The sequence below is a fragment of the Melanerpes formicivorus genome, unplaced genomic scaffold (assembly GCF_026170545.1).
Source record: "Melanerpes formicivorus ecotype bairdi unplaced genomic scaffold, bMelFor1.0.p_v2 SCAF_12, whole genome shotgun sequence".
NCBI classification, from domain to species: Eukaryota; Metazoa; Chordata; class Aves; order Piciformes; family Picidae; genus Melanerpes; species Melanerpes formicivorus.
In genome coordinates, this window is record NW_027142364.1 from 4,724,917 (window position 1) to 4,747,105 (window position 22,189).

The 22,189-nt window shown below is 41.4% G+C and overlaps 1 protein-coding gene across 1 annotated transcript in view; it reads left to right on the top strand.

Annotated features, from left to right (window-relative positions):
- Positions 1-694: 694 nt before the first annotated feature.
- NAALADL2 (N-acetylated alpha-linked acidic dipeptidase like 2) overlaps positions 695-22,189 on the top strand; it is a 519,424-nt gene continuing 497,929 nt past the window's right edge. The window contains exon 1 of the mRNA XM_068145027.1: positions 695-1,050. The gene's annotated coding sequence lies outside the window, so the exon portion shown is untranslated. The remainder of the gene's footprint in view (positions 1,051-22,189) is intronic.

Here is a 22,189-nt window from a genome sequence, read left to right on the forward strand (position 1 = left end):
AACCCCCTTTAAAACAAGTCCTGAACACCAGTGTATCTGCCACATGTCGTCAATCTAGACCCCGAGGTGGGGAAAATCCTCTCGGGCGGCAGGAGCTAGAGCCTCTGCAGATTGAATGCAGGTGCCGGCCTCGCTCGGAACGCGCACGACCTGTTGTCACATTCTGTGAAAAACTTTCTACGGTTTTCCTCTCCCTACTTTTCCGGGACTAGGGTGGCCTCTTCTGACTCGGCCCCGGCTGCCGGGGGAGGGAGGGAGCCTCGGGCAAGCCTGGCCCGTCCGCTCACGGCGGCGGGAGCAGCTCTCCGCGCAGGTAGGGAACCCCCGATATGGACAAGCCCCGGTGCTCGGAAGACAGAGCCAAAGCAAGGCATCGCGCCCACACGGCCCAGCCTGCCCCACGGGGGAAGAAAGCCCGGGGCCGCTGCCCGGCCTGAGGGCCGCTTCCTGGGGTGGCTCTTGTCCGGCCGCGGCGACCGGCGCCACGCCGCTCGGGTAGAGCACTCAGCGCTTTACGGCTGCTGAAAACCTCCCTCGGCGAGCGCGGGGCAGCCGTACGGCGCCGGGGCACCCGGGGCGGGCAGGTAACGGCGCGGCGGCGTGAGGAGGAGAGGGGGTAGGCGGGCAGCGCGGCGCCGGGGCGGGCGGGTCCCGCCGGGGGAAGCACCGGGCAGCTGCGTGCCGGTCTCCCCTCTGTGGGCAGGAGGCCGGTCTGCGGGGCTGCTGTGGAGCCCGGCTGTCAGCCGGGGCTCACCCTCATGCCCGCGCCGTCGGCAGCGGGGGAAAACTTTGTCAGAGCAAGACAGTTTGATGGGCTTTGCCTTCTAAAAGTAGCTGAACTCGGTAAAAAAAGTAGCTCGTAGCCGTCCTGGCGGCTCCTCCCCGCTGTGAGGTGAGCGGGAAGCGCGTTCCGTGCGGACGCCAATTGCTGCGGAGCTGCCATCTGCTAATGAGCCCTGATTGACGCCGCCCGGGAGCCGGCACGCTTGCTCTTTCCCGGCCGGGTAGGATGTTCCTGGCTGAAGTACGCTACAGTTTGCAATAGAACAGGTAAATCTGCATTGCAAATGTGTTCTACATACTTCTGATCAGCTGCCTTCTCCCGCTCTTCATTCCTAGTGCTGAGCTGAGTTCCTCTCACTTGCTTTCTCTTCACTCAGCTACGATGAGAAATTGACACAGGCGTTGCCGTGGCAAAACTTAGAAACTGAATGATGTGTTGAATTAGGTGTTAGCTCCTTAAGGCTTTTAAATACTGGAATAGAAACCCCAGAACACAGTGATATGTTACATCTTGAAAACTTTCTGCAAGCCATCAAAACAATGAATCGGGTGAAAACATGCTTTCCCCTCCTTCAGTTTGTGTATGGTCAGATGATCCGAAACACAAATTAATAATTTCACTGGCTTCAGTATAGGATAACATTGTAATCCTACTGTGTGATTCACGGTGGCTTGGCTTCCGCATCCATGTGGAGCTTTCAGTAGGTTTCTGTATGATAAGTCTCCATCAACTGAGATTGCCTCGAAACTGTAACTCAAATATATTCTGTGAAGGCCGTGGAGATGACACTTCAAACAGTGCTGAGGCGTCTTGCTGATTTAGCTGAAATTTGCAGCATTGTTGCTGAGTCATCTGGACAGAAATATTCAGGGAAGAAAGAGAAGAATTTAGATTTTACCTCTATATGAACACCCCGTTTCATGTTGGTTTATTTATTACTTGGTACATACTTCTTGCATTTGGAGGCAAATTTATTTGTTCAGTGTTTAGCATATGGAAAACATTAGATGGCTGAAACTGTAATGATGCCAGAGTCTTGTATATCAAGCAGTGCTATATGTATTTAGAATTTTAGTCTAAAGAGCTCTTGTATGAATCCCAGTGCATCCATAATTCAGCGCTGATCTCCAGTATTGTCAAAAGACTGAAGACTATCTTCTGAATTTGGGGCTTGAATTACATTCCTAGTAGATATCTTAACTGTTTGACGGTCTACCATAAAGTTAATCATCTGAAACAAGCCAAAACGTGCTCTTTTGTAGCAGACCTTATGCAGGCTTTTTTTTTTTTCAGCTGGAATTTTTAAATTAAGACCATTAAGACCTGTAGAGCTATATACATAACTTTTTCTTAAAGAAAGAAACAATCTTGCAGAAAACCACTTTCCTCTGACTTTCATCCATTTTGTTTCTTGATGGCTCAAGTGGGTGCAGAGGACGGCCACAAAGGTGATGAGAGGGCTGGGCTGAAGCACCACTCTTATGAAGACAGGGTGAAACGATTGGGGCTGTTCAGCCTGCAGAAGAGAAGGGTCCTGTGAAACCTTGTATCTGCATTTCAGTATCTGAAGGAGATCTACAGGAAGGCTGGGGAAGGACTGTTTAACGGACTGTTTAGAAGGGCTTGTAGGAATAGGACGAGGGGTGGTGGTTTGAAACTGGAGCAAAGTAGATTTATGTTGGACATGAGGAAGAAGTTATTTGCAATCAGAGTGGTAAAATACTGGAACAGGTTGCCCAGTGGTGTGGTTGTTCTTGGAGACATTCAAGATGGGACTTGTTGGGGCCCTGTGCATCCTAATCTAGTTGGAGGTGACCCTGCTGACTGCAGGGGTGTTGGACAAGATGACCTTTGAGGGTCCTTCCAACCCTATGTAATCTGAGTCTTCACAGTTTTTGTTTTTTCCATGTCCTTAAAGTAAGAGTAATTTTATATGGTTGAAGATATTCATTAAAGCAATATTAACAGGTCCAGTTGCCTGATAATGAAGCAATACTTCTGTCTGTGCTAACAGGAGGTGATTTTTGTTTGCTTTCAAGAGATTGGTCCAGGTTGTTTACCTAAGGCAGAAAAATGGATTTAGTGGTAAAAATCTGGTCTAAGTCAACAAAAAGATGCTCATGGTTCATGTGAGTGTCACGAGCTGCAGATTTTTCCTGGTAGCGACTCCCAGTAGTCACACTAAATCATATGACTTCCCACTCCGTTTATTTTCACATCTGTGGTCTTAGCTTGTCAGTTACTGTGGTACATACCTGCAACATTTTCCCCCCCTGCTTAAATAACCTCCAGGTATGAATACAAACTAGACAAAAATAGACCTTTTAAAGTGCTTTTTCTTGCCCTTAATAAACAGCTTTATTTCAGACGAGTAGTTGTTAGTGATATACGTGTAACCCTCCAGGGAATGTGTGCTGTAGATCTTCATTACAGTTCATCTGTCATTTGGATCCTCAAACTATTTCCCTGGTTCTGGAGCTCCTACTCTGAACATACTTTTGTTGGCCAAGGTAGCATTCCTTCAGTATGATTTGTTTCTTTAGTATAGAATCAATACTTAGGCTGTTGTGTGGTTGGTTTGTTGTTGGGTTGGGGTTTTATTTCTGGTGTTTTTTTTAATTGTTGTTGGGTTTTTAAAATATTTTTTGTAAATTTTTTTTTTTTTTTTTTTTTTTTTTTAGGTTTCTTTCCCCCTTACTATGACATATGTTTTGGAGTTTAGGCACATGGGTCTATAAATAACACATCCATTTATAAATGAGTTGGTTAGGCTTATGCGATGTAGTGTGAGGAAATCACTGATAGCTGGCTCAGAATCAGTGATAAAACTTAGACCTGGGATTCTGTAAGTTGCCTTCCTGTGCAGCTACCTCTTTGGTTTGCTGATGTGTAAAACAATGGTTACAACACTTTGCTGAAGATAGCTGTAATTAACTGTGAAACATAGATGTTATCACCAGCTGTGAGATACAGAAGAACTACTGAGTGTCTAGTATTTTTGGAAGGCAAACTTGTTTCTTTTTCCTGCCATGCAGAGATACCATTCCTGTTTTCATCGAGGTTTGAATTTTGTGTTTGATCTATTGAAACAAGTAGCTGTCTGGGACTTTTTTTGCTTGATTCCTTGCCTGATGCATCTCAGCCTAAACCGATGTCAGGAACGTCAGCTGTATTTGCTGTGTGCCAAAACTTTCTGTTAGATGGCTGTGCAGAGCAGGGGAGACCAACTTGATGATTGTATCTTCTCTGTAGGTTGTTGGCAATCCAGCAGCCACTGAGTCTGTGTATGGACTGTCAGTGGCAGGAACAGAAAAACTTCTTAATTTTGGTGTGAGGAAGTAGACTTTTATGGATGTAATATTTTGCACTAGTCCTTCCATGGAACATGTGCTAAAGCTTAATTCACAGGACAGCTGTGTTGACTCTCAGTTTCTGCAGGGAAACTACTTTGATGTTTGTATTTTTGTTTACACCTCCTTTATAATAAATTTTAGAAACTTACATATGTATTCTTTGGATGCAAACCACACTTGTTTGAAATGAAATCTTGTAGGTGTGCTGTGTCTCTTCTCCCTCTGTCCACACATTTCCCCTTTATGCATGTCAGCATAAAAACTCACATCAACACAGCTATACTATTTAACAGCAAAAAAACCCAAAACAAAACCACAAACCTGATTCCCCCACTCCCACTGTGCACTTAAATCATAAAGTGAAGTGAGGAGAAGAAACATTTTCCTTTTCTGTTTTTCCCCTCTAATTTTCTTCAAGATTTTCACATTCCTTAACTGTATTGCTGAGGTGGTTGAGAGTTGAAATTTGATGTGGAAATTGCCTCCATTGAGAAGTAACTCAGTGTTCTGACTGAGTTATGATCAGTTGAAAACAATGCAGTCTATTCTTGGAGCCTTAGCAACATGTGCATTATAGCACTTTGTTTCTCCCCAAATATACATCTGCTGGTTCTGTCAGTTGTGTATGCTTGGTTACCATTGCTGTGCCAGGAAGTAGGAAAGGTCATTGTTCATTTTACAGTAACTATATGTTTCCTATAAAGCAAAAATCAAGTCCAGCTCTTATAGTCCAGGCTGAGTGCAGAAGAGCAGTTATTATCTGTGAGGCATCTGCTAACCTTGAGATCTGTCAGTCAGCTGGAACCTAGCAGGGAAAAAAAATTAATAAGACTTGAATGTCTGAAGATGTGTCAAGAAGCAATCAAATAAAGGTTCACAAATGCATTTTTCTCTGGTTTCATGTACAAATGTGCTTGCAGTTTTGCACAAATATCTGGGAAGCACAGAATATGTACAGGACCTGAATAAAAGTGAGAATGTGCTGTTATTTATTATTGATCTATTACTTGTGTTGAAGAGTGATATCCTGACTTTATTGGCATTGGTTGTTGACTTCAGTAAGGCTTGATGTTTAACTTGGACTGGTTAGCTCTAAACTGGCTATAGTAGTACATACAGCATTCTTTGTTTGTGCAGAGCCAAAGCATTCAGCCATCATGCAGTTGTTCTGTGTATTCTGCTTGAAAATCAGAGGAAAATGCCACCTAAGCACATGCATAAGGAAAGGGAAATAATGCAGGAATCATCTGGGAGATTGAATTGGTAGAATCATTGGTCTGTGTCTTTGTTGTCTATTCATTGATGTTGGGTTTTTTTTTGAGCTTCTTAGTTAACTATTTTCTACGTAAGTACAGATTAATTTATGGAAGATTGAGAAAGAGGTTCAATACGGTCTAATGTACGTATGACTGAGCAGAAAATGCACAGCATATTTGTATTTGACATTAATGAGGTCACTCCAAGAATCCTTTGTCGAGATTAGGTGTTCATTCTTTAGGGAGGATGTTGAAGTCAAAGAGCATTCAGACAAGAACTGTAAGAATGAATAAAGGTTGAAAATAGCTCCTGAGGGAGAAATTCCAGGAGCTCAATATGTTAAATATTAAAAAAGCGAAAAGGCAAAGAGGGACTTGATTGCAGTGTTTCAGTGTAGGCATTGTGAACAGAAATTCTGTGATGAAGCAAAAAATGGTGGTGTAGCAAGATCCATTGGCTAAAATATGGGACACATTTGCAATAGAAATAAGAAATGCATATTCAGCAGTGAGGGTAACTTCACATAATGGTAGGTTATTTATCAAAATAAAATGTTAGTCTAAATGTGACATTTTTTTCCTTTAAGGTGTAACTAAATAAAAAATGAGAGCCTGTGTTCATAATCTACAGAAGTTGGAGCAGATGATTGTAGTATTCTTTCAGTATTGAAGTCCATGAATTTGCATAAAAAGAAAAGAAGAGAATACATTTCTTTAACCCAGGATACTGTTGGCATTAGAACAAAGCTGGTCATTAAGACTTAACATGTTTAAAATGCTTGGAAACAATGAGCTTATTTTAGAAGTTCTGTACTGAAGATTGAAGGTTGCTAAATCATGTTGGCAGCAAAATTTTTCAGGGATGGAAAGATGTCATTGCACTCAGTTTTTGCATTGATCATTGTCTGTAAATACTAGATTGAAATGCCAGTTGCTGAGATTTCTTGCAATTTTTTTCATGAAGGTACTGTGGAAATAAAGATGTTTGATGTCCAGAATCTGAATAAAAAGTGAAATTAAGGAAAGAAAAAAGACTAAAAAACCCCACACCCTGCTGTCATTGGGTTACTTTGATAGAAGAGAGCACTTGGGCTACTTTAGAAACTGCTGAGTACAACAGGCTGGTTAACAGAAGAGCCTTCTCTGTGTGTGTGTGAATTATTGGAGGGTTTGCAAGGAGGGATTTTTAGACCCTGCAGAGATTTCAGGGAAATCTGTGTTATAATGCATTATCTCCTGCTGGGAAGAGCCAGCAGGAATGTTCTGAGGTTTTTAGTTTGTTCACTTTTACGTGCCTTTACCAGGCAGTGCTTTCAGGTCTTAGGTTCAGTTGAATTGTAGACAGCAGAAAGAGAAGTAAAAGAATTGTAAATCAGAATATTGAAACCTCCTTTTGACACTTAAGATTGACAGGAAGAGGGAAAAAAAATCAAGCTGAAGCCCAAGTCAGTCTTGTATAAACTCTTCAGAGTTTTGGAGGTGTCAGGAAATCAGCCTTCAGGGTGATGAGAGGATCATCAAAATAAATGAGGACATGAGCAAATGCACATCACTTTGTGAAAACAGTCTTTTTGCTGAAAGCACTGAAGATACTGAAGCAGTGACCAGAGGATTGGTTAAAAAGTGTGGTTTTGTAAACTGAACCATATATACAATGAGAACCAGCTGGTTATTATACTGCAGCAAATTGAGGCAGGAAGAGTCTGCAGCTGGAAGGATTTTTGAGTTTGAAGATGATTGTGCTTCTTGTCTCAAGCGATAATGTGCAAGTAATCCAGAAAGTTTCATGACACATGCTGAAGAGAAAGCTAGGTATCTGTTGTAGATCTTTGTGAGAGTTGTAGATGTCTGCAAAAGTATTTATATTCTTTTTAGGGTTTAGTCAACAAATTCTAAGCCACTGATTGGTAAGAAACTGTGCAATAGAAATATGTGACGGCTTAGAAGCCAGTGGATGGAAAAGAAAGGGATTCCAAATGCTGCAATTACAGAAAATCCTGCATGAGTGTGGGTGCAAGGCAGAGAAGTGTGACTGCATTGCTTTTCTCATTAATAGCAGAAAGCAATTCACAAATGTGCACATATTTTCTTTCAGGACTGTTTATATTAAAAAAAAGCAACCAATTATTTCTCATTTTACGTTTTTATTTAGGCACTTTATTTAATGTTCTAAGTAGCTCCAAACAGATTATACATTTTCTACTTTGTATTTGCACTCACATTCATGTTTGGGATTGCCTAAATTTGTTTCTATCTGTATGTTTGTAATGTTGATAAAATTTTTTAACTTGTATGAAAGAGGAATTTCACTTAATGCACTGGTTTAGGCCTAAGGCAACTATTAGTATGTGTGCTATAAGACGTTGTAGGCCAGGTTTGTAGGTTGAAAGGATTAACTGTGGTGAACTGGTAATGAGAAGTACCTGTGTAGAGTGATGGGTGAGAAGTCCTTAAAGAAAATTATTTGCAGAAAACCAGGTGTATGCTGGCAATTTCCAAGTAGACTTGGGTGTATTTATCTGCCCGTTATGGTTCTTATTTTACGGATGAATATGCTAAGTGCTATTCAGAATTATTTTGCCATATGTTCCTGTTTTTATGGAACTTCATTTTGTGGGCTCTTTATATAAATAAAATGATTCTCTTCATGATGGCATGTAGTAAGAGGAAGAGAGAAGAATGTTATTTCAAATGTTATACCTTTTGCAAAAGAGCAGATGGTGTTTGTATGTGGGGCTTCAAGTAAGTTTTACACTTTGAAGCTACTGCTTTAGTCCTGATTGTTTAAGTGAAATTAGTGTTTCTGGCTCTTCCGCAGTATCATCAGGTTACATTACACTAGGTGTCAGTGTGTTTAAAAGTCAACAAAGATGTGGAGTTACATTGATCCTCTGTAGCATTATTTCACATTATTTGTATAAATAACATGGATTGGTGTCCATGTGCAGGCAAGAATTGCTTGCTTAAATTTTCTCATGTACCATACTTTGGCAGGACAGGACTGAGATGAAGCTGGATGAGCTCAAGTTCCTGCATCTCCATCCATGCCTCTTTACAGATGAGTGTAACAGTTTTGACTATTCCAGTCTTTATGACTTACTTCGGTTGCCACAACTTCACAAAGCCAGTAGCAGTTTCTCGGTGACGTTAGCCAACTCTGTCAATACCTTTGAATGCATCCTGTCTACTGTCACAGTTCTCTACAGTCAATTTGACACACTTTGTGGACACTAAATTTAATACCAAACCCCCTAGGAGGAATAGTTGGCAGCTGTTTAATTTTCCTGTTTGTCTTTTTAATGTGAAATTTGAAATACACTGGTCATGCCAATTGCAGGGAAAAAAAATTAATTTGGCAGTGAAGTCCCAGAGGGATTCATTGGCTGCACTGAAACATTCAATTATTAAGCATGCCTTTTTATAACTGTGGCGTAAGATTTACATCTATGAATCACAAACCCTGTGCTGGGTGAGACTAAGGGCAGGGATTTCCATTGTATTGCAGTCTAAATTTGTGAATTGTCCTTCACTATTCCAATGCTCAGTTTGTTGATTTAATGACAATATTTGAACACGTCAAAAAAAAACCTCATCCTTTCCTCATGGTGACTTGCTTGAAATAGCTTGGGTTTAGAATTATTTTAGTAAGAACAAATCCATACAAACTCTGGCACAGAAAATATTTATTGTATGAGTATGTGAAGGTGTAATTAGAGGTCAGCAAAGAATATTGTACTGCTGTGGATACACACCTTGTATCTACAACAAATGAAGGAATGTGCTGGGGACTTAGAGAATTTTGTAATCTTCCTGTTGATACTGGCTATTGCCGTGGGAACCATTGCAGGGCATCTACAGCATGAAGGAACTACCTCTGAGGAGGAAACAAGAACCTTGGGGGTCACCCAAGGTATCTATAAAAAGGAAATGTGCTGTGCTTCTGCCTGCTGTAGTAGACTGTGTCTGAAGCTGAATTATAGAAGCCTATTAAAATATTAGTGGATGTAGTCATTTAGAGGTCTCTGAGAATAGCTGAGAAAACAGAAAGCTCAGGCTGTTGCCTCTCAAAGCAGACAGTTGTGATTCACTGTCCTCTTCTGTGTCCTGTAAATGGGTCTGTAGCAGTCATTTGGACCATGTATCGAGGGGAGAGAGAAAAAAGTTTTGATTAAAAAGTGAACTGAGTTATTTGGTATCAGAAACATGCTACTGAAAGTTTAATTTTAGTAGTGAGGTGCTCCATTACTACTTATTTTTACAGTATCAATTGAAACTAAAGCCTAGTTGATATTGTTTATATAAGGGCTTACACAAGAGAAGCGTATGTCAGAATGCTCAGAGAAGCCTGGTCTTGTTTTCAAGCCAAAGTATTGGCCCACAGCTGATACGTGAGCAAATAGACAACTAGTAACCAATATTTCAGCATGTTTATTTCTCAGTCACAGATAAGCATGCAAAAGTATTCAGCTTTCTCCCTGCATGGAAGGAGAAGAAATGCAAAGCTATTTTTCAATCAGATTGAATTCTGGTTTCCTGCCAACTAATCACATGTATTAGATCCTTAGTGAGTACCTGCTATTTGAAGAACAGATTCAACATGGGCAAGTATGTCTGGCACAAACCAGATGGTTTAATTTTTGCCTTCATGGAAACAGTAAACAACAACAAAAGTTTAGGGAACAGAAAGGTTGTGGAGAACATGCTGAGGGGAGGGTGAATTTACAGTTTTAGTTCCTATTCGTTACCAGACTTTACCACTTTAATACAGAACTTTCTCTTGATTTCTGAGTTGTGTCTTCTTTTGACCTGCTGCATACACCTACTTGTAAACACTTTGCAAATGAGTATTTTGTGACAGGCTTTCTCACTTTCATCCTTGGTCAAAAAAAAAGAAGAAAAGCTTTGTCCTTTCTGCTTTCTAGCAGCTGTATTTCATAAGTGTGTGTGTGTGTGTGTGTGTAAAAATACTAATTCCCTATGCGATCTAGCTGCCTTTTCTACACTGTTAGTACTCCAACTGAAAGTGATTCTGCTTAGACACTTCATTTGTGATCTATTTTGTATGCCAGTATTTAAGTCTAGATTTTGAAGTTAAATGGATAATTAACTTTGGAACTATGAAAGTTTAAATTCTCTCAGTTTGCACTGTATTTTACATTGGTTTCATTTTTAAAACCAGTTCTGAAGAACACTTCAGTTTTTTTGAGCAAATAAGGTCTGCTCTGCAGGGAGAAAAAGCAATCTGTTTCAAGTGAGATCTTTTTTTTTTCTTTTAATTAATGTGAACTCTGCAAGGTCCAGCACTTCAGAACCAGAAATTCCCAGGTGCAAAACTTCTCCTGGGATGTGCGTTCAAACATACACTATTCGTGTGGCACAAGTGTGGCGTTTTGATTTGTTTGGGTTTCTCCTAAAGCTACTTTCTCATTGTTTCTTTTTGCTTGTGAAAAAGCACGTACTGCTGTTTTGCTGACAGGTGGTTCTTGTCCACAAAAACTGTTGCTGTACCTCTGACTTTAGGGAAATGAAATGTAATAGATGTTTTCATATACATAGTAGTTATTTACTGAAGTGTTCAAGTGTCTGAGTATTTATGAATGTGAAGTCTTCACCAGATAGACTTGTGACTTGTGAGTTTGATAGTTTATAGAGAACCTTTATAGGAGTCCTTCTGAGCTCCTGTCCAAAGAGGAGTCTGAGATGTATTGCATATGTACATTTTGTAGGAGATGAATAATTTGAACAATTATTGAAGTGCTACTTCAAATTGCATAAAGTAACCTGAGACACCTTTTGAAATAGGTATTAGTGTTTCTCTTCTATATTGCGTGTATAGTGCTAAGATTGAAACTGGGATTGTTTAGCTTGGAGAAGAGGAGGCTCAGGGGTGACTTCATTGCCCTCTACAACTACCTGAGGGGTGGTTGTGGCCGGGAAGGGGTTGTTCTCTTCTCCCAGGCAACCAGCACCACAACAAGGGGACACAGTCTCAAAGCTGCCCCAGGGAAGGTTTAGACTCGAGGTGAGGAGGAAGTTCTCCACCGAGAAAGTCATTTGTCATTGGAACGGATTGCCCGGGGAGGTGGTTGAGTCACCATCCCTGGAGGTGTTCAAGAGGAGATTGGACGTGGTCTAGTCATGGGGTCTGTGTTGATAGGTTGGACTCAATGATCCTCGAGGTCCTTTCCAACCTAAGTTAAACTGTGATACTGTGATGTTTGTTGTCTCCTTGCTGATAGATGAGGGTTTGCTGCAGTTGTGTCTGTGGATTAGCATCTGCCAGCAGGTGTATTTGGTAAGGTAGAGTGACGTTTAAGGGAGCTATTATCTCCTCTTCCTTTAAGAAAAAGACTTATGTTTCAATACATGAAAGCGGGGTGGCAAGAGTTAGTGGAATCAAATTATACTTGAATTACGGTAAGTGAAATACTTGCTCCTGATGCCACTGCTTAATTGTTGTTTTTTATTTGCTACATCTTTCGGGCATAAACGAGTGAGTTTTTTCAAATCTCTCTTCTTCCATCTTTCTCTGGATTACATGTATTTTTGAAAAATTATGATGGTGTATAATGACTACTTTCTGCTCTTTGGCGTATTTGGTTTTTTCCTTCATAAAATCCAATGTCTTTCTTGTTGCATAATATATTTTAAGAGGCAAAGCCTAAGTAATTTATTCCTTTTACTAGCAGATACTTTGTGCAATTCAGTTTTGAAGTCCAATTCTTTCTCTGTTTAATGGAGACAGTTCTTTTTCTTTCTTTTGGTTGAAAGGAGCTAATTAATGACACTTCCTAGAAAGATGAGATAGAAGTATTACCAAAAAAATAAAAAAGAGGAAAAAATTTTCTTGACCTTTAGTACATAATTATTTTTAGTACCAGTTCAAAAGTCTGAAAATCACTGATGTCCTGAGAAGGCATAAAAGTGCCAGTGTAAAAGATATATCAAAGTAATTCAGTTTTTTCCGAATTGAAATAAATGTGACTTAAAGGGAAACTGCCAAGATACTTAGATCCTAAAACCCCATTAATAGAAATTGGATTTTTCTTCTGTTAGAAGGTTTGCATTTACACTGTGGGTTCTAGAATAAATTAACTGAAAGCTGTAGGAAAAACTTCAGAGATGATGATTATTATGGTACCTCCTAAGGAATATTAATCCATTTATTGTTTCTTTTTTGTTCTGAAGGAGTTTCATGTAGAAACTTACTCAAGTTATCTCTTTCAATGTGAAGTATTCTACCCCTGGTAGGAGAATGTCCCTATATTTAAAATGCGGATTTGACACTAAGTTCTATTGGCTTATGAAGGGAAAAGGAACAGAATTTTCTTTGAAACTCTTAAAAGAAAATTGCCATACAGAGATAGGAGATGTGCTTCACAAATGGGCTTAAAATGCAGGCAGACCCTTGTCCTGATTCACTTGGAGTAGAAATTAGGGTAGATGTTTTGCAAACAAAAGGAAGTCATCAGTGTGGAAACAGAGCAAACTTGAGTAATTCACTGACAGAAATGCAGACATAGGAATCTTCTTGTCTTGGTCAGCCAAGTAACTTTCCCTAGGGACATTCTGTATGCACCAAGAAGCTTCTACAGAAGCTGTGTAAATACTACCTTAGTCTTTCCTGGTAATCCTTTCTTAAAGCAAGACTTTTCTAAAGACTTCATTTGTGACTGTCCTATACCACAGGATGCAGTAGTGTCAGGAGATTTCTGTTTGTTTCAGAACAGTTTTTAATCTCACTGTCACGGTGTACCAACCGGGGCCTTCAGAGGTCTGCACTGTATTTGGTTAATTATTGCAGCAGGTTAAAAATTAGAAGAAAGTGACAATGGAAAGGAAATTGGGAGTACTTTCAGCAGAGTCTGTACTGAGTGTGGTTTATCACGGCATCATAGTAAGAGCAATGATGCTAAGCAAAGAGAGATTCAGTGTTTATCTAAGATACACTTAAGATGAGAGATTTCTGGAGCTTTTCCAGGGAGCATTTTTGAAGGCTGTTAGGATTTGTGTAGCACTTGTGGGCTTGGTTTTTTTGTTGGTGGTGGTGTGGGTTTTTTATGTGCTCTCTTGACCGTGTCATGTGTATGGAACAGCAGGTCAGACTTGAACAGAGCAAATATACACAGCCTAAAATTTGCAGGATTTTGCAATCAGATGTAATGAAGTTAAACTGTTGGAAAGTTTGTGGTTTTCTTTTTATCAAGAACAAAAAAAAATTGATTGATCTTCCTTTAATGGTTACAGATCTATATTAAAGGTAACTTTTTAAGAATAGCCAGATACAAAAAAATTGTGAACTTGCAACTTAATTTCATTATCAGTCTGGTATCTTTCCGTTCTTTAAATGTGAAAATCTCAACAAGATGTATTCCTGCCCCCAGCCACTAAGTTTTACTTCTCTTCAAGATTTTTCTGACATTGTATTAAGCCTGAGTTTCCTGGGTGGCAAAGTATGGGTGCATTAGGCAATAGAAAATAATTTATCTAGAGTATGTACCAGTACAAGATGAACCTGAGGCATCTGGTAGCTGAGGTGCTAAGGTTTTGTAGTTAAACCACTTCAGGGGCAGTGAAACTTATATCTCTGGATTTACAGATTGGCCACCTCTAAGTTAGTTGCCCAGCTGAGTATTCATATTTGAGACCATACAGTTCCCTCTGCTAAGATCAGCAAGGTAATGAAGAGTATTTGCTGAAATCTCACTATCTTGGCTTCTTCATGAGGAAATAATTACTTTTCCCTGAATAAATATCTATGGTCACTGGCAATCAAAAGTGACTATGAACTTCATTGAGTAAACAAAATATGGGATAGCCAGGATTGTCTATTTACTGCTATGAATGCTTTAACAGTCCAGTCTGACTTTTGTTAGTTGAAGGTCAAGAGCTGATGTGAGCAATTCCAGTTCTCATGTGTTCAGGGTCCTTTCCACATTGCTAAGGTTGGCTGAAGAGCAGCGCTTAAGAGCAGTACTTTGATTCTTGAAGTGAGCGTACCATAACAATGTAAAAGTAGAAAACTTGTATCTTCTTACATCAGCTGGCATCAAAGGAATCTTTAATCTTTTTAGTTAATAATGACAGAAACTATGAGGTGTTGTCTTGTTACAAAGTAGAATATCACATAAAGAATAGACTTGCAAAGGCTGGGCTACAGTAATGAGTACCTAAGAAAAGTCTGGAGTGTTGAAACTCCTTGTTGTAGTGTGAAGCTAGGGGAAGCTTTCAGCAGAGGACGCTGAAATGCATTTTTTTTTATTACATTCTTTGCTTCATGAGTGAACTGGATTCTCGTGAGAATTTGTGAAAGGTTTCAGCATAAGTAACAAAGATTCATGAGTAGTTTATTTGAGTTTTGATTTTTCCTGATCTCTGCTTGAGTTTATTAGCTGTGGGCAGGCCTGTAGGGATTCAGGCAGGATTTTTTTTTTTCCCTGAAATTCAACTCAAATGCTATCAAATTTTGTTTCCTTTTAAAATGAAGAAACCTTATTTTAGCAGATACTGCTGGAGAGCTACAGCTTCATACATGTGTAATTTATGCCTGTTCTCCTCCAAACATGTATATGTGGTGACAGGTTAGACTTGATGATCTTTGAGGTCTCTTCCAACCTTGGTGATTCTGTGATTAGACTTCAGTAGACTTGAGGTCAGACTTGCTGCAAATGTGGTAGTTTGGAGAAAATTAATTTGGTGGATAGAAATATGTGCAAATATTTTGAGTGTTTCTTATTGCTGTTTTGACTAATACAAGTTAGTTGTGTTCTTTTATTTAATTTTTTCTTTTTCTTCTCTCCCACTTACCTCACGTGATATACTTTGACTGGAACAAGTAGGCACTAACAGAGGTAAATTAGTGTTAATCAGCTTATAGAATAAATACAACCTGAGGGAGAAATGAAAAAAATGTAAACCCCCAAACCTTGTTTATAAAGTAGTTTATAATAAAGTGTGTATATTACTGAAATAGTGTCTGAAAAAATGTTTTAGTAAAAGTAGAATACCAAGAGCAGAGTAGATATTTCATGTGAGTAGAAGTTAGAAAGTTTGCAGAACTTACATAGGGTCAAACTAGCATTACATCTACATAAAGTAAAGCAAGGCTGATGCTGTACAGCTGCATTCTTCTTCTGCTTGATGCTCTGAGGCCGCAAGATTGGCAATTTAGTCATGAACTTGAAGAAAACGGTCTAAATCCCTTTTTTTTTTTAAGAACTCAAATGTGGGTGCTGTATTGTGGCTTTTATTTTGGTTTGTTTTTTGTAAATATCCTTTCTTCATGGGGGAAGTGTCCAGAATATGAATACTGAACTAAACACCAAGAGTGTATGAACTTGCATTTGAAACACTTGGTCGATATTCAAATGCAACCACTGTATGGCTTTCATAGTTTCATTCAGGGTTGGAAGGGACCACAAGGATCATCTAGTTCCAACCCCCCTGCCATGGGCAGGGACACCCCACACTAGATCAGGCTCCTCCTCACATCTAGCCTGAATCTCCCCACCTCCAGCTTCATTCCATTCCCCCTAGTCCTATCACTACCTGAGATCCTGAGAAGTCCTTCCCCAGCCTTCCTGTAGGCCCCTTTCAGATACTGGAAGGCCACAATTAGGTCACCTCGGAGCCTTCTCTTCTGCAGACTGTACAGCCCCAACTCCTTCAGTCTGTCCTCGTAGGAGAGGTGCTCCAGCCCTCTGATCATCCTTGTGGCCCTTCTCTGGACACGTTCCAGCACCTCCACATCCCTCTTGTAATAGGGGCTCCAGAACTGGACACAGTACTCCAGGTGGGGTCTCACCAGGGCTGAGTAGAGGGGGAGGATCACCTCCCTCGACCTGCTAGCCACACTTCTCCTGATGCAGCCCAGGATCTGATTGGCTTGGCGGGCTGCAAGTGCACACTGAGAGCTCATGTTGAGCTTTTTGTCCACCAGCACCCCCAAGTCTCTCTCTTCAGGGCTACTTTCCAGCCAGTCACTGCCCAGCCTGTATTTGTGCCTGGGATTGCCTCGACCCAGATGCAGGACCCTGCACTTGCTCTTATTGAACTTCATGAGGTTGGCTTGTGCCCACCTCTCCAGCCTGTCAAGGTCCCTCTGGATGGCCTCTCTTCCCTCCAGCCTGTCTGCTGCACCACACAGCTTGGTGTCATCAGCAAACTTGCTGAGGGTGCACTCAATGCCACTGTCCATGTCCCCCACAAAGATGTTGAATAAGACAGGTCCCAGGATTGATCCCTGAGGGACTCCGCTTGTCACTGGCCTCCACTGGGACATGGAGCCATTGACAGCCACTCTTTGGGTGCAGCCATCAAGCCAGTTCCTTATCCATCTAGTGGTCCACCCATCAAACCCATGTGTCACCAGTTTGGAGACCAGGATGTGGTGTGGGACAGTGTTGAAGGCTTTGCTCAGGTCCAGGTAAACGACATCAGTTGCTCGCCCCTCATCTATTAATTTTGTCACCTGCTCATAGAAGGCCACCAGGTTGGTCAGGCAGGATTTGCCCTTGGCAAAGCCATGCTGACTGTTCCCAATCACCTCTTCACTATTCTTTTGAGCGAGTAGTGACTCCAGGAGGATCTGTTCCATGATCTTTCCAGGCACAGAGGTGAGACTGACTGGCCTGTAGTTCCCTGGTTCCTCCTTCTTGCCCTTTTTGAAGATGGGGGCAATGTTTCCCCTTTTCCAGTCTGTGGGGACTTCACCAGATTGCCATGACTTTTGAAATATAATAGAGAGGGGTTTAGCAACCTCATCTGCCAGTTCTCTCAGTACCCGTGGGTGTAACCCGTCGGGTCCCATGGACTTGAACACTTTCAAGTTCTTCAGATGATCACGAACCTGATCTGCACTTACAATGGGCAGTTCTTCCTCCCCGTCCCTGGCTTTGACTTCCATAACATCAGGAGTGTGGCTAGAGGCGCTTGCAGTGAAGACTGAGGTAAAGAAGTTATTAAGTACCTTAGCCTTTTCCTCATCACTTGTGACCATGTCACCATTTTCCTTTCTGAGGGGGCCCACACCTTCCCTAGTCTTCTTCTTCCCATTAATATACCTGTAAAAGTTCTTAGTATTCCCTATAATCTCCCTGGCTAGATTCAACTCAAACTCTGCTTTGGCTTTCCTAACCAGGACTCTTGCTGCTCGGGCAGCTTCCTTATATTCCCCCTGTTCTACCTGTCCTTCCCTCCACTTCCTGTAGAGTTTTCTTTTAAGTAATAGTGTGTCCAGTAGCTCCTTGCCCATCCAGGCAGGCCTCCTAGCATTCTTACCTGCTTTTCTCTTTGTTGGTACACAGAGCTCCTGGACACAGAGGAGGTGGTCCTTGAATACTGACCAGCTGTCCTGGGTCCCTCTTCCCTCCAGGGCTTTGTCCCACGACACTTTGGCTAGCAGATCCCTGAAGCGATCAAAATCTGCACGCCTAAAGTCTAGGGTCATGAGCTTGGAATACTTCCTCCTGATTGCCCTGAGGATGTTAAATTCAACTGCTTCATGGTCACTGCAGCCAAGGCCGTCTATGAGCCTCACATTGCTTACCAGCCCTTCCGTGTTGGTGAGAACAAGGTCCAGCATAGCACCATTTCTTGTTGGTTCCTCCACCATTTGGAGGAGGAAGTTGTCTTCTATGCAGTCCAGGAACATCCTGGATTGCTGGTGCCTTGCTGTGTTGTCCCTCCAGCAGATATCCGGGTGGTTGAAATCCCCCATGAGGACCAGGGCTTGTGACCTGGAAGCTGCTTCTATTTGCCTATGGAGGGCCTCATCTGCTTGGATCTGCTGGTCAGGTGGCCTGTAGGAGACCCCCACAGTAATATCTTCTTCCCCTGTCCTGCCTTTAATTTTGACCCATACACTCTCAACTAGCTTATCATCCCTCCCCAGTTGGAGCTCCACTGATTCCAACTGGCTATTGACATAGAGGGCAACACCTCCTCCTCTCCTTCCCTGCCTATCCTTCCTAAAGAGTTTATACCCATCTATCCCTACATCCCAGTCATGGGATTCATCCCACCAAGTTTCAGTAACAGCCACTATGTCGTGGCATCCCAGCAGCACAGTGGCCCTTAACTCATCCTGTTTGTTGCCCAAGCTGCGTGCATTCGCATAGAAGCACTTCAGCTGGGCTGGCCCTGTCCTCCTCTTGTGCCAAATCCCCTCGGTTTCCACAGAATGTCCTGGTGGATCATTCGTGGCTTGCCTCAGGCTTTGGCCAAGACTGCTTTTCACTTTCACTTCCCTGTCTGTAAAATGAGGGATGCTACACTCTTTTTCTAAAGAAATTTCAGAAATTGCAATGAAGAGCAGTGAATTAGATCTAAGTGTTATGGGTTTATTTAGCCATATGGTTATAGAAACCTTATTGTGCCACTAATTATCAGCCAAAATTGTAATCCCGTTGGATGTACAATGAAGTCTATTCTCAATGGTAGTCAGTGTATCTAGAGTGAAGTATGTGGCAAGACAGTTGTTAGGACAGTAACTACTTGAAAATACAATTAAAAAAGACAAAGCAAAGGCAATGTAAAATGTGACCTTGTTTCTTTGTGTGCTCAGGTCAATGATCGCAACATTGCAGCAAGAAGCCTATGCTTCTTTCTGTTGAATGCTTATGTTGTGAATAGGAAGGCTAAAAATGCATAATTAGGGAGAGAGTGACATGTTTTGTCAGGCTGTGGTAGTATCATTTGGGCTGTAACTTAATGCTGATTTAGTAGTAACAACATCATAGTGTCTCCAGCTTCATGTGAATCATAGTTTCTGATCAATGATAATGCATTCCACTGTGATTTATGCTTCTTGTGTATCAGGCTCTAATGTGTTCTTTGACTTCTCCTCACAATGTGTCTTGTAGCATAAGTTATAACTAGGATAATAGTAATATAAATTCTTTTTCTATAATAAGGAAAGCTCTGCAAATGTTTGCAGCATATCACATGCAACTCCCGTGTCAGGGTTGCTTGGGGGGATGGGTATTTTTAGTTAAAGATAAATGTCACAAACTGGATCTTCTGGCAGAAGGATGCTTCCATTTGTCACCAGAGGCAGAACAGTGTAAATGAAATCGTGGTTTTGGATGTATTTGTGTTCAGTTTGATATTTGTATCCGGGATGTTTGCCTTGTGAACAGAGCTTATTTGGGGGTGTTAAACCAAACAAACTGACAACACCCAGTCAACAAACTGACCCCCAAGCAACCACCAGCACAAGCCCTGTGAAGAGCAGCTGAGGGAGCTGGGGTTGGTTAGCCTGGAGAAGAGGAGCTCAGGGGAGACCTTATTGCTCTCTGCAACTACTTGAAGGGAGGTTGTAGCCAGATGGGGGTTGGTTTCTTCTCCCAGGCAACCAGCACAAGAGCAAGAGGACACAGTCTCAAGCTGCACCAGGTGAGGTTTAGGCTGGTTGTTAGGAAGAAATTCTTCATAGAGAAAGTGATTGCCCATTGGAATGTGCTGCCCAGGGAGATGGTGGAGTCACCATCAGTGGAGGTGTTTAGGAAGAGACTGGACAAGGCACTTGGTGCCATGGTTTAATTGATTAGATGGTGTTGGGTGATAGGTTTGACTTGATGATCTCAAAGGTAATTTCCAACCTGGTTAATTCTGTATTCTGTAACACCATTGCCCCCCAACCAACAATGACCCCCAATGAACCTACACCACTACCACCACCAACCCTGAACCAATCAACCACACCAATGACCCTCACTCAACCACACCAACACCAGGGACTCCCAACCAACCACAATGCCAACAACCCCAACCATCCACCACAATACTGCCACTCCCCAGCCATCCAAACACCACCACCTTGCAAAACAAGGCCCACACACCCAATGAAAACTACAAAGACCTAAGAAATAGCAAGTGTTGCTGCAGAATTAATCACTGGGAGGAGCTGTGTTACAGCTTCTGTGCTTTAAATCACCAGCAAAAGAATGGGAAGAGAGTGGGAATTGATGTGCAGCCAAACATACTTGGTCATGAGTGGGGAATATGCTCCTTCAGTGAAAAGTGATCAGTGGCTTTAAATGAAAAGGAAGAAGTGGTCACTTCAAGGGAAAGGAATAATTCACTAAGCTTGTAAAACTTCTGTTGTGTATTAACTGTGGATTGGAAGTGCAGTTGGGCCACATCGTCTCTTATGTAAATGCACTAAACAGGTAGTGGTTGTACACCTGTTCATTCACACTGGAGAGCTCCTGGGTTGCACGTGAGACAAGAAGTGTGAGTACCATTGGAGTACTGAAAGGATATTTTATTTTAGCAATAATCCTATTATACCTAGAAGGTAACCTACCTCATAAAGACGATTTGTATTTGTATCTTGATAGTGGAAGGGGAAAAAAAATCTTTGTAAAAATTCTCTGCCACTATCTCCATAATCTCTACTTGAGTGAGCATCAGCCAAGTGAGAAAATGAAAAATTATAACCTGCCAAGCATCAGTGGCAGACTGAAATGAAAAAATTGCAAGTTAATAACAGTGATGCCTCAGAAAAATTTGCTGGCCAATTTAACATTGCTTTATCCAAGGTCACATCTTGCAGCTGATTATTTTTAGTAATTTGCAGTTGAGGACTTTCTACCTTTCTTATGGCAAGTGAGGAACAGTGAAATGCCAGATCCAGTTTAAAACTCAAGGCTACCAGTCTCCTCAGATAAAAAGTAAATCATGTTTGCTACTTGTTTGCTTAAGACTGGACACAGAAATTTTTTCCATTGCTGTGAACTGGGATGTCTGTGCTCTCCTTTACAGCAGCAATGAAGCCAGTGTAACATGAAAACTTGTAGTGGAGTGAGGTTGATGAAAGAGTAGAAGTAGGAGAAACTAAAACTTGGCAGAGTTTCTTCTGGAGCAGACTTGCTAATGTTCATGAGTTTTACATAATGGTATTAAAAGAGATTGTTCCATGTTCCAAAGGTTTTGTAAGCAATGCGAACCTATTGCAAGCTAAAGCAGGAGGCATACTGTAAGTGGAGTTTTGTGACATAAGCAGAGCACTTTACTGGAATCTAAGGTCTGAAAATCATTACTGAACTTCAGCAGCACTTAATTTCCTGAAGCACAAGCCACACAATCATCTTAATATCACAGTGAGCCTTGCTATAACACTTGCAAAAGATTGACACGCTGTTGCTAATTTAAAATAGACCATTTTAAAACAAATGGATTGGATTGTTATGTGTGAAGGGCTGTGTAAAGGGGAACCCTCTGTGCTGTTGTTTTGATGTGGTTCTGTGGTCCTTTTAATGAAGGATATGCAATATCCTGATAACCTGAATGTAGTCAGTGGTTCTAGGAAGGTTTTGTGGTCCACTGGTTCAAAAATTGTGTCTGTGGGTAATTGTTTTGCAGTCACTGGATTGTTGCTGCACAGAAATGAGTGCAGTGCTTCTGTCTGGCATGGGAAGTGAAGGGCACTTCTTTCTGGAAGAGTAATGGAGTAGCCTATTTGTAGTGGCCCTGTTGGCTAACCATGTGTCTTCTCTGTCATTAAAATAATAGAAATACTTGAGCAGCTCCATTCAAGGACTCTCCAAAAGCCTTCACTTTTATTCCTGTATATGTGCAGCTATTCTGTGTTAAAATAACTGAAGGTGTTGCTAGAGTGTTTTTCAAGAACAAGAGGATTAACTTGCAAAAGGTGTTACTGGTGACCATTAATGATCACTGTAGTTGGATGCCTGGGTTGCAGCCTCTGCCTCTAGAACAAAGTTCACCATGTGTTTGCCTCATGGGAGCTGTATTTCCCAGATTTCCATGGAACTTCCCTATCAGATCACTCA